Raw genomic sequence first — 13,640 nt, forward strand, 5'->3', positions numbered from 1 at the left:
AAATGTTCTGACTGCCTGCTCTGAGAAACACAAATTGCTTTCCAGATGGGACCCTCACTTTATACCAAAGTGCAGGGAATTAAATCCAGCAGCCTCTGATGAGATGAAAGGGATATCTGGAGCCACAATCCCCACAATCAGCCAGTGGCAAGGACAAGCCAGGCTCTGGTGGTGAGGCCAGGCTGTTGTCCCACCAAGACCAGGGGCACAGGCCAGGCGGCTGCTGGGACTAAGGGACGTGGCTCCTGACTCCAGCATCTGGAGGTGTCATGCCAGTGAGTGGAGGGCTGTTTGCTATGTGTTTCAAACCCTGGGTGACCATGACCCTGCCCCTGCTGGTGTACCCCAGCCCATTTTGGGGGCACTGACAGAGGGAGGGCTGGCTCAGAGGGGTCTGTCCTCATATGTGGCAAGGTGGGGTCTCAGTAGTGGTAACTGCACTGGCACAAGTGCCACTTCAGCCATTCTTACTGGCAGCTGCAGTGGGAGCCTCCCAAGAGCCTGTGCCCAAGGCAGCTGTGCTCTCTGGGGTGTCTCTGCCCTCTTGTCTGTTCCTTGCCAGAGCAGCTCGAACTTGCAGACAGGCTCCAGCAGTCTCTCTGTGGTGCCAGCCTGGTGTCTCGGACCCCCATACAGCCAAAAGCCGTGCCCAGGACAAGCTGCCGTTAATTTCTTTGCATCTTAAAGCTCTTTGAAGATGAAAGCACGGCACAGTGCTGCATAGTCTTATCTCTGGCAGGGCCTGTCACCTGCAGACATTTCTGGCATATTCACGAGCACAGCAAAGACTCATCCCTGCTGGGACTGAGTTCCTGGCGTGTGTCCCCACCCCATATGGTCCTTTTCCAGTTGTCAGAGCAGTTGTGTGCAGTGGATGGGATGTAAATTCAGTGTCGTATGGCAAACGCATCACTCAGACAAGGAGACAACATGCTTACTGGGGATGCTTCCAATCCAATAAAATAAGCAAAATCATCCATGTTAGAGGCTCAGTCAGAGCAGATGCGCTGGCACCCACAAGGCTGCTTCCCTGGGGGAAACAGTGTCACTGTCTGGAAACCAAGGCAGTGATAAATCATAGGTGACCTTCAGTAATTTGTTACTGCCTTGTGCAAAACACTGCTGCTCCTCTGGGCCAGTCCTGGGCATCTGCCTGGGATCACAATGATTCCGATCTTTACTATCATAATGGGTTTGTCATGGGTTAGATAATGACAAAAGGCTGCGGATGCAGGAGAACACAGACGTGGAGCTGCTGCAAGCAGAGCACAGTGTGGACCAGTGGCAGGTACCACTGGTGTTTGCTGCTGTGGGAAGAGCCATCCCCAGCTGCTGGGTCTGCAGGGCTGAGCAGGGTTGCTCAGAGGCCCCGGTGGCTCTTGTGTGCTGGGACAGAGAGAGATGGTTTCTCATGTTTCCAGATTGCCAGGCATCAGCAGGCTCAGTCCTGCCTCACACTCCATTGGTAGCAGCAGGACTAATGCTGTTAGTGGAACCGTCGGGAGAAACGCAGAGCACTCGCAGTGTGTGTGGCATGGCAGATGTTCTGGTAAAGAGATGGAGCAGCTCAGGGCGAGTTCTGGAGATTTGGGGTTCGCAGTGATGTGCTGAACTCCTGCCCAAAAGTGGAGCCAAGCTGGAAGGTGGTGGGGTGGGAGCCTTGGAGTTTGTTGGTCACAGACAGGAGCTGTTGGGGTGAAACTGTGGGCTGGAGCTGCATACGGGGCTGTGGTGGAGGAGAGGGTGTTGGGCCCTTCAAAAACATCAGTGGGCACCTAGTTGGGCCCAAATGACAGGTTTCAGTGCTTCTCCTTGGAGAGGCAGTCTTGCACTATTCTCCCTGGCAGCAGGGTGCTCTGCACCAAAATACAGTGGGGGCTGGGACCCCTCCTGCCACGCTGGTGTGAGTGGCTAGTGGTGCTCATGGGGTTGACTCGGGAGCCACACCAGTGTTGAAGAGAATTCTGAGGACTCCCTGCAATGACTCAGGCCAGACCCAGAAGCAGGTGCCTGAGTTTAACCAGCAAGTTTGTGTCACAAGGGTTCTGTGGGCTTGGCTGGAGTGAATGTTATTTCCCCCCAAAAGTCACAGGGAGACAAAACACCTACTAAAAACAAAGCTTCCCTTGATACTTCAATTGCGAAGCAAAATTTATGTTTTGATTTTGGAAATCAATGGCAATTCACAAATTATTCTCCTGTGCTGCTACAGGTCACCCGTCAGCATTGGTCTCTGCTTGACAGGAGCTATTATGAGGTTTGTTTGTTTGTTTGTTTGATATTAGTGGTTCAGCTGCTCTCCAGGTTGGTATGGTAATGAAAAATTACAGACTCATGGGCTTTTTTTCCAAACAGTTTTAGAAAATGCAGCTGGATGACATCATCACAGTGCCACTGAGCACACCAGCAGCAACACCTGGGATGAAGCAGTGTTGAGAAGGGCATGTCCCCATGCAGGTGAGCACCAGGTGAGTCTGGTGTGGGGCAGCAGGCTGCAGCTCCAGAGACATGGCTCAGACACACTGCTGCCCCTGTGTCCCTTCATCTTTCCCAGATTGTTTATCCCTGCGCCCATTGACAGTCTGGAGGGACCAGAACATTTCAGAATCACTGCTGCTTCCTCACTCTGTCCCACCCATTGCCCACTGTGTTGGGATCCTGGCTGTGTTGGGATCACCTTTGCTGGTGATTCTTTAAGTGACCTTAAAACAGTCCTTCATGACACGTGTCGCAATGTCTTGGAGGTCCTGGGTGGTAGTGGGATGCACTGAGTGCTGTTGTGTGGCCATTTTTGGGGATGGAGCAGCAGTTCAGAGCCCATGGGGACACAAAGGGGTCCCAAGCTGGGATGGGTGTCCCTCAGGAAGGGTCTGTGATGCTGGCACTGGAGCCATCCCAGACCTGCTGGGCTCTGCAGGCGTGGAGCTCTTTGCCAGCACCAGGCCTGTGCTATTATGGGCAAATTACCTGCAGAATGCTTTTTTGATCTTGAGAGAAATAACTTGATTAGTAATTATTGGTGCAGAACACTTGGGGAGCCTCTGCAGAGGGAGAGGACAGGCTGTTTCACTGGAGCTGCCTGTCAGTTTTGTCACCTAAGTATAAGACTGTTCTGTGCCAAGACTCGGGACAGACGGGAAAAAACCCTCAGTGTAATTGTATTGGTCATATTTTATAGCCACTAATTACTTGCTTCGCAATTAGCATTTCTCTGGCTGGCTGAGGAGCTGTCACAGCCCTGGCTCATGATACATAGCTCAGTGCTTCCCATGGCACAGCTTCCCAGGGCTGGCAGGGAAGGGGGCTCAGGCCCTGTGTCTGCAGCCCAACAGCACAGGAGGGAAAGGGGGGCTGACCGTCGCTGGGGTGCGGGTGAGGGATGTGATGGTGTCCATATCTGGGACAAGATGCTGGGTCTGGGCTTGATGGCTCCACCTGAGCTCAGTGTGATCATGAATCAAAATTCTGATGTGAACTTTAGCTGCATCCATAAGCTCTTCATTTATCATTATTAAAGATATGTCAATGTTCAAACTCTGGTTTACAGCTGTAAATTTATATTGTATGTTGTCTCTGATACAGTATTCTTGTCCAAAGCCCATCAGGCAGTTTTCTACTTATTAGGAATTAATGACTCATAAAACAGAGTCAGAACAGGCTGTTGGTGTGAATGAAGGGAATGCTGTGGCTATTGGGTTTCCCTCCTGAAGAATTATGAAGGGACCCAAATTAGCAGGTAATTGGGTCAATCCACCCTCTGAGCAGGTCCTGGGCTGAGCTGTGAGTTGCAGAGGATCCTGGCCCTCTGTGGGATGTGGGGGCTCAGCCATCCCAGCCCTGTCAGGCTGCACTGCCAGGTACTCTCCTCTTACGTCGTACAATACATATGTTAACTCTCTGGTTCTCTCTGCACTGGCAAATCTTCAAAATCCTTCACCTCCAGGAAAGACCATCTGCTGCTGCAGCACCATAAAAACAGCTTTTGGCAAGCGAAAACTTCAGTTTATCATTTTAATTCAGCCCAATGCCAAAAGTTCTGTAATTTATTGTGCCTTTTGCAAGGTTTTTCTCTAAGTGTCTGTATGGTTGGTGTTTGTTTGGGAAGTTTTAGGGATCTTATGTTTGTGTGAGTGTCTCAGGGTTGTCATGACATGGCAAGAGAACTTGTCTGGTCTGAAACTGCCCTGGGCTGCTGTGCTGACACTCTTCCATAAACACCAGTCCTAAACGAAAACTCTTCTAACAACTAAATTAAATGGAATCAAAGATAAATCAGCAGTTAAATGCATTTGTGGATGCCTGGTGTGGTGCTACCGTTGGACTGGGGATGATGTGGCAGTGGGAGCTGCAGCCTGGCATGTCCTCCTGGAGCTCAGAGGAGGAACAGCTCTGAGAGGGGTTGTACTGAATTGTTTGTCCATTTGTTGCTTCCTTTTGGCATTGCAGAGGAACTTTTGCATCCCAGTGCCTGATTTGTAGGACCTTTGCTCACTCACTGGGACAAACTTGTATTTTGGTTAAAGCATTACAGAGGGATACAGTGTGATAGAACGGGCAACGTTATCTCTAAGAAGCAATTATACTTCATAATATGCATTAATTAAAATGTTACACTTAAACCAAGTAGCTAATTACAGATCTTTTAGCTTGATAGAGTGTGGGAAGGGATAATATAAATGGTAATTATTGAGTTAAGCAGAATGTAATGTGCATCCAGGGCTCACCTGGGACATCTCAGTCAATACTCAGTTACTTCACTCTCTCTGAAGTCTACGTGCCACCTGAAGGCTCATGCTTGCCTCCTGTGACATCATCAGTACTGTGATGTGCCTGGGCTGGCGGGTGAGCAGTGCCAGGGCCAGAGAATGTGTCCCATGAGGCTGATGTGCTTTGGCAGCCAGCTCTCAGTCCATGTCTGACCTGCCCACCGTGGCCCAGCCATCTGGCCTGTGGCACGTGCTGGTGGTCCGGCTCGGCCCAGCTCCTTCCTGTGGCCTTTGCACAACGCTGGGTTCCAGCTGTGGACTTTGCTGCTTCTCAGCTTGGCAGAACTCCTTGAGGTTTCTGCCATTGCTCCCTGTCACTGCAGGGAGGCAGAAGTGTTACGTTGTGTGGGTCTGTGCCACTGGCAGTGCCTCCGGGTCCATGCAGTGTGCCCTGCCAAGACCCTGTGCTTCTTCAGCATGCCTTGACTGAGCATCATTCCTGGCATTGCACAGCCCTTACAGTAACACAGAGGAGAAATTCATTTAGCAAGGCTTAAGGTCAGATTCTGAGAGTTAACAGTTGCGAGGTCAGGAACAGAGAGTTACAGGAGGAAACAAAACACAAACCACAGCCCTACACCGATTGCAGGGGACAGGCTGCTCCCTCGGCTCCGGTCGCAGTGCTGCAGGGCTCCAGCAGCATGCGGCCCAAAGTTAGTTACATTTGTGGCCAGCAAAAACAGAGGCAATGCTCCTCATGCCTTCCTGTCAGATGGGAATGGATGGGAAGCCATCCCAGACCAACTGCCACATTCCCTTCTGGGGATGTCTGGTGAAGTAACCCTTTCTGCAGGTGTGGGGTAGCCCTGGAGAACTGTCAGCACTGACCACAGCCATCCTGGCACTGCAACAACGTCCCGACAGCTGATGTGAGCTTAATGACTGGATGTGAATGTACTGACTGGCAAGCACTGGGACTTGCTGGCTGGGGAACTGGAACTTGACACAAAGCCAGGTGTCTGGCTGGAAAATTCTGGCTTGTTTGGGAAAGGTCACTGTGATGCTTCAACACTTGAGCTAGTTGGATTATGAACAGCTCCAAAAACCCAGCAGTAAATGGAAAGTGGGATAAGATGTCCCGTGGATTTCTTGGCAGGTGATGTGGGCAGGCCGGCCTGTGCACACTGTGGCAAGGCCAGCACTGACAGAGGGCACGATCCGAACTATACCCACTGCAGGCTGAGGTGAGACAAGCTGTTGGCCAAAAACACAGTGAGCTCAGATGAGAGTGAGAAAGGGCTGGGTAAGGACGGCAGCTGCAGGCAGCTCCAGGGCCTTTGGGCTTGCTGTGGTGAGGGCTCGGTCCTGTCCCTGGCATGGCCGTGGCTGGGAGAGGTGCTCGGAGGGATTGTGGCAGGAGAGACCCTCTGGCTGCTGACGTGGTGGGGACAGGTCCTGCTGGCTCCCAGTTCTGCAGCAGAAGGTAGCACTGCCTCCTCCCCTTCAAAGGCAAAATGCTAATTTCTGTCTGAGCAAGAAGAGTCACAAATTGTACATCAGCTCCTTCATCTGTGTGCTCCATGCAGCACCTCTGCAAAGGGTTTGAACAGGGATGAAAAGCCCCTGTTAAGAAGGGAGGCTGGTTAAGTACCTGAGTACGGTGCTGGCTGGCAGCTGCTCCAGGCCCATGGTGAGTATCTCAAAGCCTGGGGTGCCATCAAGGGTCCCCAAACATCTGCAAGGGAAGAGCTTCTTTAGAATTACTAACAGCGGCATCCTGTGTCCTCTTTGGTCCAAGCTGATGTTTGCTGAAGGATATTGGAAGAATTTGTAGAGATATTTCTCTTTAATCCTGTCCAAAGTGACAGCAAAATCAAACTAAAAGGCAGGAGATCATGTGCTGTTGTTTTAGGCAAGAGCCCAGTGGTGTTAATGAAGGGTTTTATCACTATAGGGGCTGTTTGATTTAGAGAACAAAATACCCAAAGTAACAAAGCTGGATGAATTAAAAGCCTAACAGCATAAAAATGTATTATAGCCCTACAAATTCTTCAGGGAACTTGTCTGGGCTATCCCACTCCTCCTTGAGACCAGTGACACTGCCAGCCAGCCCTGTCCTTCCCTCTGGGGCTGTTCAGTACTTGGTTGCTGGATTTGCCAGCAAATCCAAGGAGAGAGGTTTTAGGGGCAGGCAGACGGTGGCTTTTGGCAGGGATGCAGCCTTGTGTGGTTGTTGGGGGTTTCAAAGAGCCAGGATACCATTTCTCACTGTTTAAGGTTTGACTTTTATTTGATGAGTCAAGGGATATAAATAAATGGACTGTGTTTGCAAGGGTGATGCTTCTGCATCTCTGACTGGCGTGAACAAGGGCTGGGGGGGAATAGTGGGTAGGGATGTTTCTGAGAATCTTCTTCAGTCTTTGCTCTGCTTTCCTGGCAATATCAGCAAGCTCTCCAGCACTGCTGCTCTCTAATCTAATCAGACCTAGGGAAAGAAGATTCGCTGCAGTGTCTGACCACTTAGATAGCCACCAGCAGAGTAAATACCAGACATGTTCTGTGAGAATGGCCAAAAGCTATTCCAGCCCTTTTTAATGCAGAGACAAGATCTCTTGAACCTGGACCTCTCCCTGCTTTGGGCTGCTGCTCCAAATTCCACTACTGCTGGCCTTTAGCAAGACTCAGCAGGTAGGTTCATCGATACAGAGGAGGATCTGTGTCTTGGTTTGAAAAACAGGTGTCTGTTAAGGAAGGCAGGAGCCTCCTTTGGAATGGAGAATATGACTTCTTTCTCTCCAAATTGTTATAACTTTGAAATTAAGGGGCTTTCAGGCAAAGATACGAGAAAGGGAATAACAGTTCTTTACTCGTATGTATAACAAGGCAAACAAACAACAACAATGGCAGCAACAACAAACAAAACCAGAAACCCGGCGCCAGCCTCTCTCGACTGCAGGTGCTTTCCCATCGGTGCAGTTCCGGTCACAGCCGGCAGGGGCGCTGTGGGCCCGCCGCGCTCGCTGCCCGGGGCCGGTGGCGAGCGCAGGCGGCAAGGAGCGATGGAGAAGGGGCTCTTTCACCAGCCCCCTGCGGCAGTCGGTCTCAGTGTTCTCCCAGGATAGCAAAAGGAGCTGTAGTACGAACCTCCGGAGAAGCAAGTTGGAATGGCAGGACTTCCCCGCAGGCAGAGGGTGAAAAGTTACAGTATAGCACAAACCCGGAGCAAGGGCGGAGGTACGGCGGGGGTTGGGCAGCAGCAGCCCGGCTCTGGAACACGGCAGGGAAAAGGGCCCCCGGACTTTTTCACTGGTGTTGGCTGGAAGCTGGGTCCAGGCTATGCGAAGGGGGGCAGCCCTTGGCGGGAAGTGGGGTCTTCTCGGGTTCTGGCAGGCACGCACTGGCTCTGCGCTTCCTGACAGCCAAGCAGCAAAAGAAGTCGAGCCAGCAAGCTCAGTCACAGTGCCGAAGCAAAAGAAAAACCTAAAAGAAGCAGGCAAAACCCACAGAAACAGCAGGAGCTGTGGTCTGAGATACTGGCGCGTGTGTCCAGTTGAACTGCCCGCGCTGGAAGAGAGGGGCTGCCTCTCTTTTCGCCTTCAATTTCTTCTGGAAACCTTGACCTGGCTGCCATTCATCACGGTAGCCCCGGAGCCAGGGAGGATGGGGCGTGGGGCGGTGACAGCCGCCACCCCGGGCACAAAACAAAACAGATCGAAACCTCCCAAAATGGGATGGGATAATAAACCATCCCCAAGACAATCTGTACATGGGGAACTCAGAACAGGGTGTATGCAGTCCCTTCCTTCTCATGAGCATTTACGGGTGTCTTCCAAAATGTTTTTCTTTATGACTCTTGATTAGTAGATAAAAGACCACTTCTTCTTTTAATGGAGTCTCTGATGTTAATGGTCTCCTTCCAATCAGATTAAGGTGTTTTGGCCTGTGGAGGGCCATCTAATGGAGGATGATTGAGAAATATCTGGTTCACAGCTAGCTCCTTGCACTCTCACTGTGCTGTGCTGCTGCCACTGAGACGCTGCCGGGAATTAAAAAAAAAAAAAAAAAAAGGCTGGAGGAGTTCACCCCCTCCCTTCACAGGGGCTTCAGCACTCCCTCCTACCAGGCTCTTCTGCGCTGTGGGCACATCCTGGGACCATTCCAAGAAGCACATGGAGAATAGGGGGCTGTGCTCACCCTACTGAGCTCCTGGGGCAGCTGGTGCTGCAGCGACTGCCCTCCCCTCATGCAGTGGCAGCTGTGCTCCCTGCCTGGTCCTGCCCTCCCTGCCTGCCCTCCCTGCCAGCCCTCCCTGCCAGCCTCTGCCATGTGCTACATACAAGGGCAAAGCAAAGCGCTGGAGTCTGCTGGATAATCACAGCTATTAGATGCACTCGTGTGTGCAAGAGGGTGTGAAATGCAGATGGATGGAGGACCCTGGGGAGCAGGAGAGAACAAGTGGGAACGTGCCCATGTCTGCACTGAGGCCAGGATGGAGCACTGGCTGTGGTTGCTGGCCTGGGGGTCCTGGTGTCCCTGAGCCCTACTCAGCCATGGGCATCTCTGACTTGCACAGAGCAACTCCCCAGGTTGGTCCCATTGTATTAACAAGGCACCACTTCTGCATTTTAAGTGTGTGCTCCTTGATATTGTCCTGCCTCTAAATGATCCTGGAAATGCATTGTCTACTTAACTACTTTTTAATTAAAATTCAGGGATATTAGAAAAGAGAAATCAATTCTTGTCACAATTAAGACTTGGTTTGAACAATTGCAGCATGTTTCAGTGAAGGATCCTCTCTGGGCTTATTGATCTGTATTGTCATAATGTCTAGGTTATTGCCATGGCTCAGACAGTCTTAAATTAATATTTTACCTGAATTATGTATATTTTCTGGCAGGCAGAGGAGGCTGCCTCCTGCCACCCAGAGCCTGCAGAGCTCCCTGGGCCCCCGTGCCTGCTGACTGAGGCCTGGGCTGGGATAAGCACCTTGTCTCCTACAGTGTCAGGCTCCTCTGGGAGCCTGGTGATTGCACCCAGGGCCTGGTGACTGGTTGGGCAAGTCAGGTAGTCTTGGGGTTTGCAGCCCCAGAAGTGTCTCAAAGCTTGGAGGCAGCCACAGGGCAGCCAGTGGCACCAGTTGAGCAGGAACTGGCAACTGGCAGTGCCCACGGAGCATCCTGCACCCGGCGCAATGCTGTGTCTCCCTGCTAACGGGAGCTGGAGCAGGACGAGGAGGGCAGGCTAGCACAGGAGCCTTCCCCATAGGTGGCTGTGGCTCCCCCAACCACCGAAGTCTGTCTCCCTCTCCTTCTCCCTTTCCCTCTCTCTTCCTCCCTCTCCCTCTGCAGAGCGAGGTTGGTGGGAGGTCTCCAGTGCTTTCCACAGTGACAGTGGACAGAAGGGTAGAAGGCTGATTAATCAAAATCTAATATGATGAAGGACCTTTTTAAAGGTAGAAGATGTCCCAGTTATGGTTTGTCTGCCCTTTAAAAGTTCTTGAAAACTAGGGGGTCTTGGAGGAAAGAAAATTGATTTCTCATGGTTTCTCTTGTACCTTGGGGCAGAAAGTAAATTCAAAGGGGCCCTGCCATGAAAGGTTAGAGTCTACTGCTGTGGCTGATAATGAGATCTCTCAGAGATAAATCAAAACACCTGGACTTCACCACAGAGCAGCTACTGGTTTAACCCAAGATTTGGAATCAGGAAGAAGAGAGGGCACATCCTAAACCTTGCCTGCTGTGGAAGCAGAGGTGGCAGCAGTAATGCTGCAGCCCCCATTATGCTGGTGCCAGGGCTGTTCCCTCCTGCCTGGTGGTGCCTGGCACATCCAGCAGCTCCCCACAGTTTGTGCGGAGCTTCTGGCCCCCACCAATGTACCTTTCATGTCATCACTGCTCCCTTACATGCAGTGGCACATCAGCAGCAGCTCCCACAGCTGTGCTCCCTTCTCCCTGTGCTCCCTCCAGTCCCGGGAGCCACATTCCCCAGACATGGGGGGCTGGGGAAAGAGAACCCTGATGGCCTTGACAACACTCTTTGTTACCCAATGGCCGTGGCTTCCAAGGCTGCAGCCCACTAGATCCCATTTACTTTGTGGTAAGTAGGATTCACATAATAACTTCTGGCTTGTATTAATGCTTTTAATCGGCAGACCTCAGAAAGAGATGAGCCAGAGAAAACCAGGAGAGAGATGCTCAGAAAAAAAGAAAAGAAGCAGAGAAAAGTGAGTAGGATGAACTCTTTACCTCTCTATCCCATTAGTATGTTTGCCGTGGATTGCAAAATCCTGTTAGGCACAGGCAGCCTGCAGATCTCGAGGCAGCACAGAGCCTGCAGTATTAGTGCTGGCTTTGCAGCAGTGCCAGGGCTCTCCTCGAATGCTGGCTGCCCTCAGGGTGTTGGGGAGGGCTCCAGCACAGCCTGCCCCTGGCTCCAAGTGCCTTCCCCTCACTGGGACTCCCTGGCTCCGATATTTGGAGCTCTTGGTTTTGGGTTCAGTGACCCTCAGGCTCTGTGTTCATGCCTTTGCTGTGTGACTAATTGGAGAAGTATCTAATCCTGTTCTCCACCGATGTCACTGTTGTGCAGCCTGTGATTAAACATGCTGTCAGCTGCTCCTGTTTACAGATAACAATGCTGCTTTCTCTCATTCCTACACTATCAGACTCATTAGGAAGGTTTATGGATAAATTAGTCAGTCTGGGATTGAATAATGTCTGAAATGCATACACTGAGAATGTGCACTTTCCTGCTCTGGGTAGCCAAATTGTGACAGTGACCTGAACCGCTGCACAGGGCAGAGGCCCAGCCCCACACCAGGGTAACCCCCAGATCCAGAGCCTAATTGCTGTCCCCACGTGGCCTCTCTTCATTGAGACTCTTCCAGGAGTGAGCCCCCCACTTCTGGTACCAGGCTGGAGATAGCAGTAAGTGTCTGGTTGACAAAATTCTCTCTGATGCTTCATTACAGCAGATTCTGCAATACACATAAAAAGAGGCTCTTTTCCTGCTCTTATTGCATGAAACACTCATACATTTCCAGAGAAGATTCCTGGTAGGCTTGGTGCATGGCTGTTCGATACAGGGGGAACAAACTGCAGCTGCATATGGGAACAGGTTGTTTCTGCCATTTGTTATTTTTTTCCCTAATTATGATGCAGATTGGATGCTCTCTCCAGCATTCCCTCCTTTTCTGTTTATTCAAGCAGGATTTTTGTGAATGTATACACCAATTTATTTCTGGGCCCGGACTGCCCCATTAGAATGGAGCAGAATTTATTGCTTCCCTGAGCTGCAGCCCTTTCCCCAACCCCCTTCCACCACTGGCCAATGCTGAGCCGGGATGGGAACAGGGCTGGGATGTACCACTGAGGAGGATCCCTCTCTCCATCATTGGGACAGGGCTGGCAGGATCCCCATGGCAGCTATCCTGGGGGATGGTGTGGCCGGCAGCTGGCAGTCTCTCTCTCCAGGGCTGCATCTTGCCCTGGCAGAGTGGCAGGAGGAGCAGAGGCACCTGCAGGCATGGAAAGCTGTCCTGCTCTCTGCTGAGCAGTGAGTAATCTGTAATTACTGGAGAGCTTTCAGGGAACAGGACACACCATGCTGGTGCCTTATTTAGAGTCTGCCCGAGTGCTGAGTCCTGGAGTGCAAAATGCATCTATGAATTAGCCACAGCTGGATTAAATTGCTAATTATAATTTGCAAAGTGTATTCCCCTCTTCTATCATGGACAAATGAAAAAGACTCACCCTGCATGACCTCCCTGTCACCCTCACCCCTTGACAGGGGGATAATTGGTGAATATTTTGTGGTGATTGAGTTACCAAGTAAGTCCTGAAGTGTCTTTCCTCATCAGTGTGTCATGCAAGTTGCATCTCTTATTTGCCTGATGAATAAGAGTCAGAGCAGCATCACTCCATGGAAATCCACAGCAATTCAGTGCCCTTGTTATTGTTAAAGGGCATTCACTGCCTTTTTATTGAAGGACCAAGAAAGTTAGAAATCTTGGTAATGCATTTTAAATGGTGATCAGCACAAAGATATAAACATGAAAAAAGCTCTTAATAAATAGAAGAAACACCATGAAACTGGGAATCCAGGCACAAGGTGCATTGGCACTTTGGGGTCCCCATTTGGGGTGCAGGGATGCTCTCCTCAGGAGCAGTGTGAACCAGACTGGCACATACTTAGTCTTCAAATTAACCAAGGTTTGGGTTGCGGATTCAGTGCAGTGCAGCTCGGAGCTGCTGAAGGAGGTCTGGGAAGACCTTAAGCTGTGGAGGGAGCCTGGCACCAGGGCAGGCACTGGCCATTGCTGTGGCCACTCTGGAGCTTCTTCCCTGGCACTCAATGCTGGACACTCACCTCAGAAGCCACACGACCAGCAGGACCAGCCTGTCTGAAATGCCTCTCACAATGAATGATGGCCACATGCTTCAGATCCATTTGTGAAACATAACCAGCCTGCTGTACGACCATTTCTGATGTGACTGAAAATGAAAATCCTGATGACAGCACTTCAAACAGAACTGCTGCAAATCTCTATAAGTGGTTTTAATGAAACCAGCCAGGAAGAAGGAGAGCAAATCAAAGGTAGGACAACTCCTTTGTTCAAATTACTGTAATTGGTATCAAAATTACATTAGTGGTTGTTTGCACCATTATACTTGAGGTACATCCTCATTACTCCCTCAGTTCTCAGAGGCTCACACACCTGAGCTCTCACTCTGCACATCTGCCTTTCAAGCAGAGCAAGTGAAACCACAGCAGAGGGGCAGGCTGAGGGGGAAGAAGACTGTGTGTACAAACACGGGTGCTGGCATCCTGCCCTGTACTCAGCACCACCAGCAAAGCATCTCTGAGGGGCAGGACCTGCCTCCTCCACGAGCCTTCCCACTGCTCCCAGGGTGCAATCCGGGGAGCAGATCCCAC

This window comes from Corvus moneduloides, chromosome 23 (genome assembly GCF_009650955.1).
Source record: "Corvus moneduloides isolate bCorMon1 chromosome 23, bCorMon1.pri, whole genome shotgun sequence".
Classification (NCBI taxonomy): domain Eukaryota; kingdom Metazoa; phylum Chordata; class Aves; order Passeriformes; family Corvidae; genus Corvus; species Corvus moneduloides.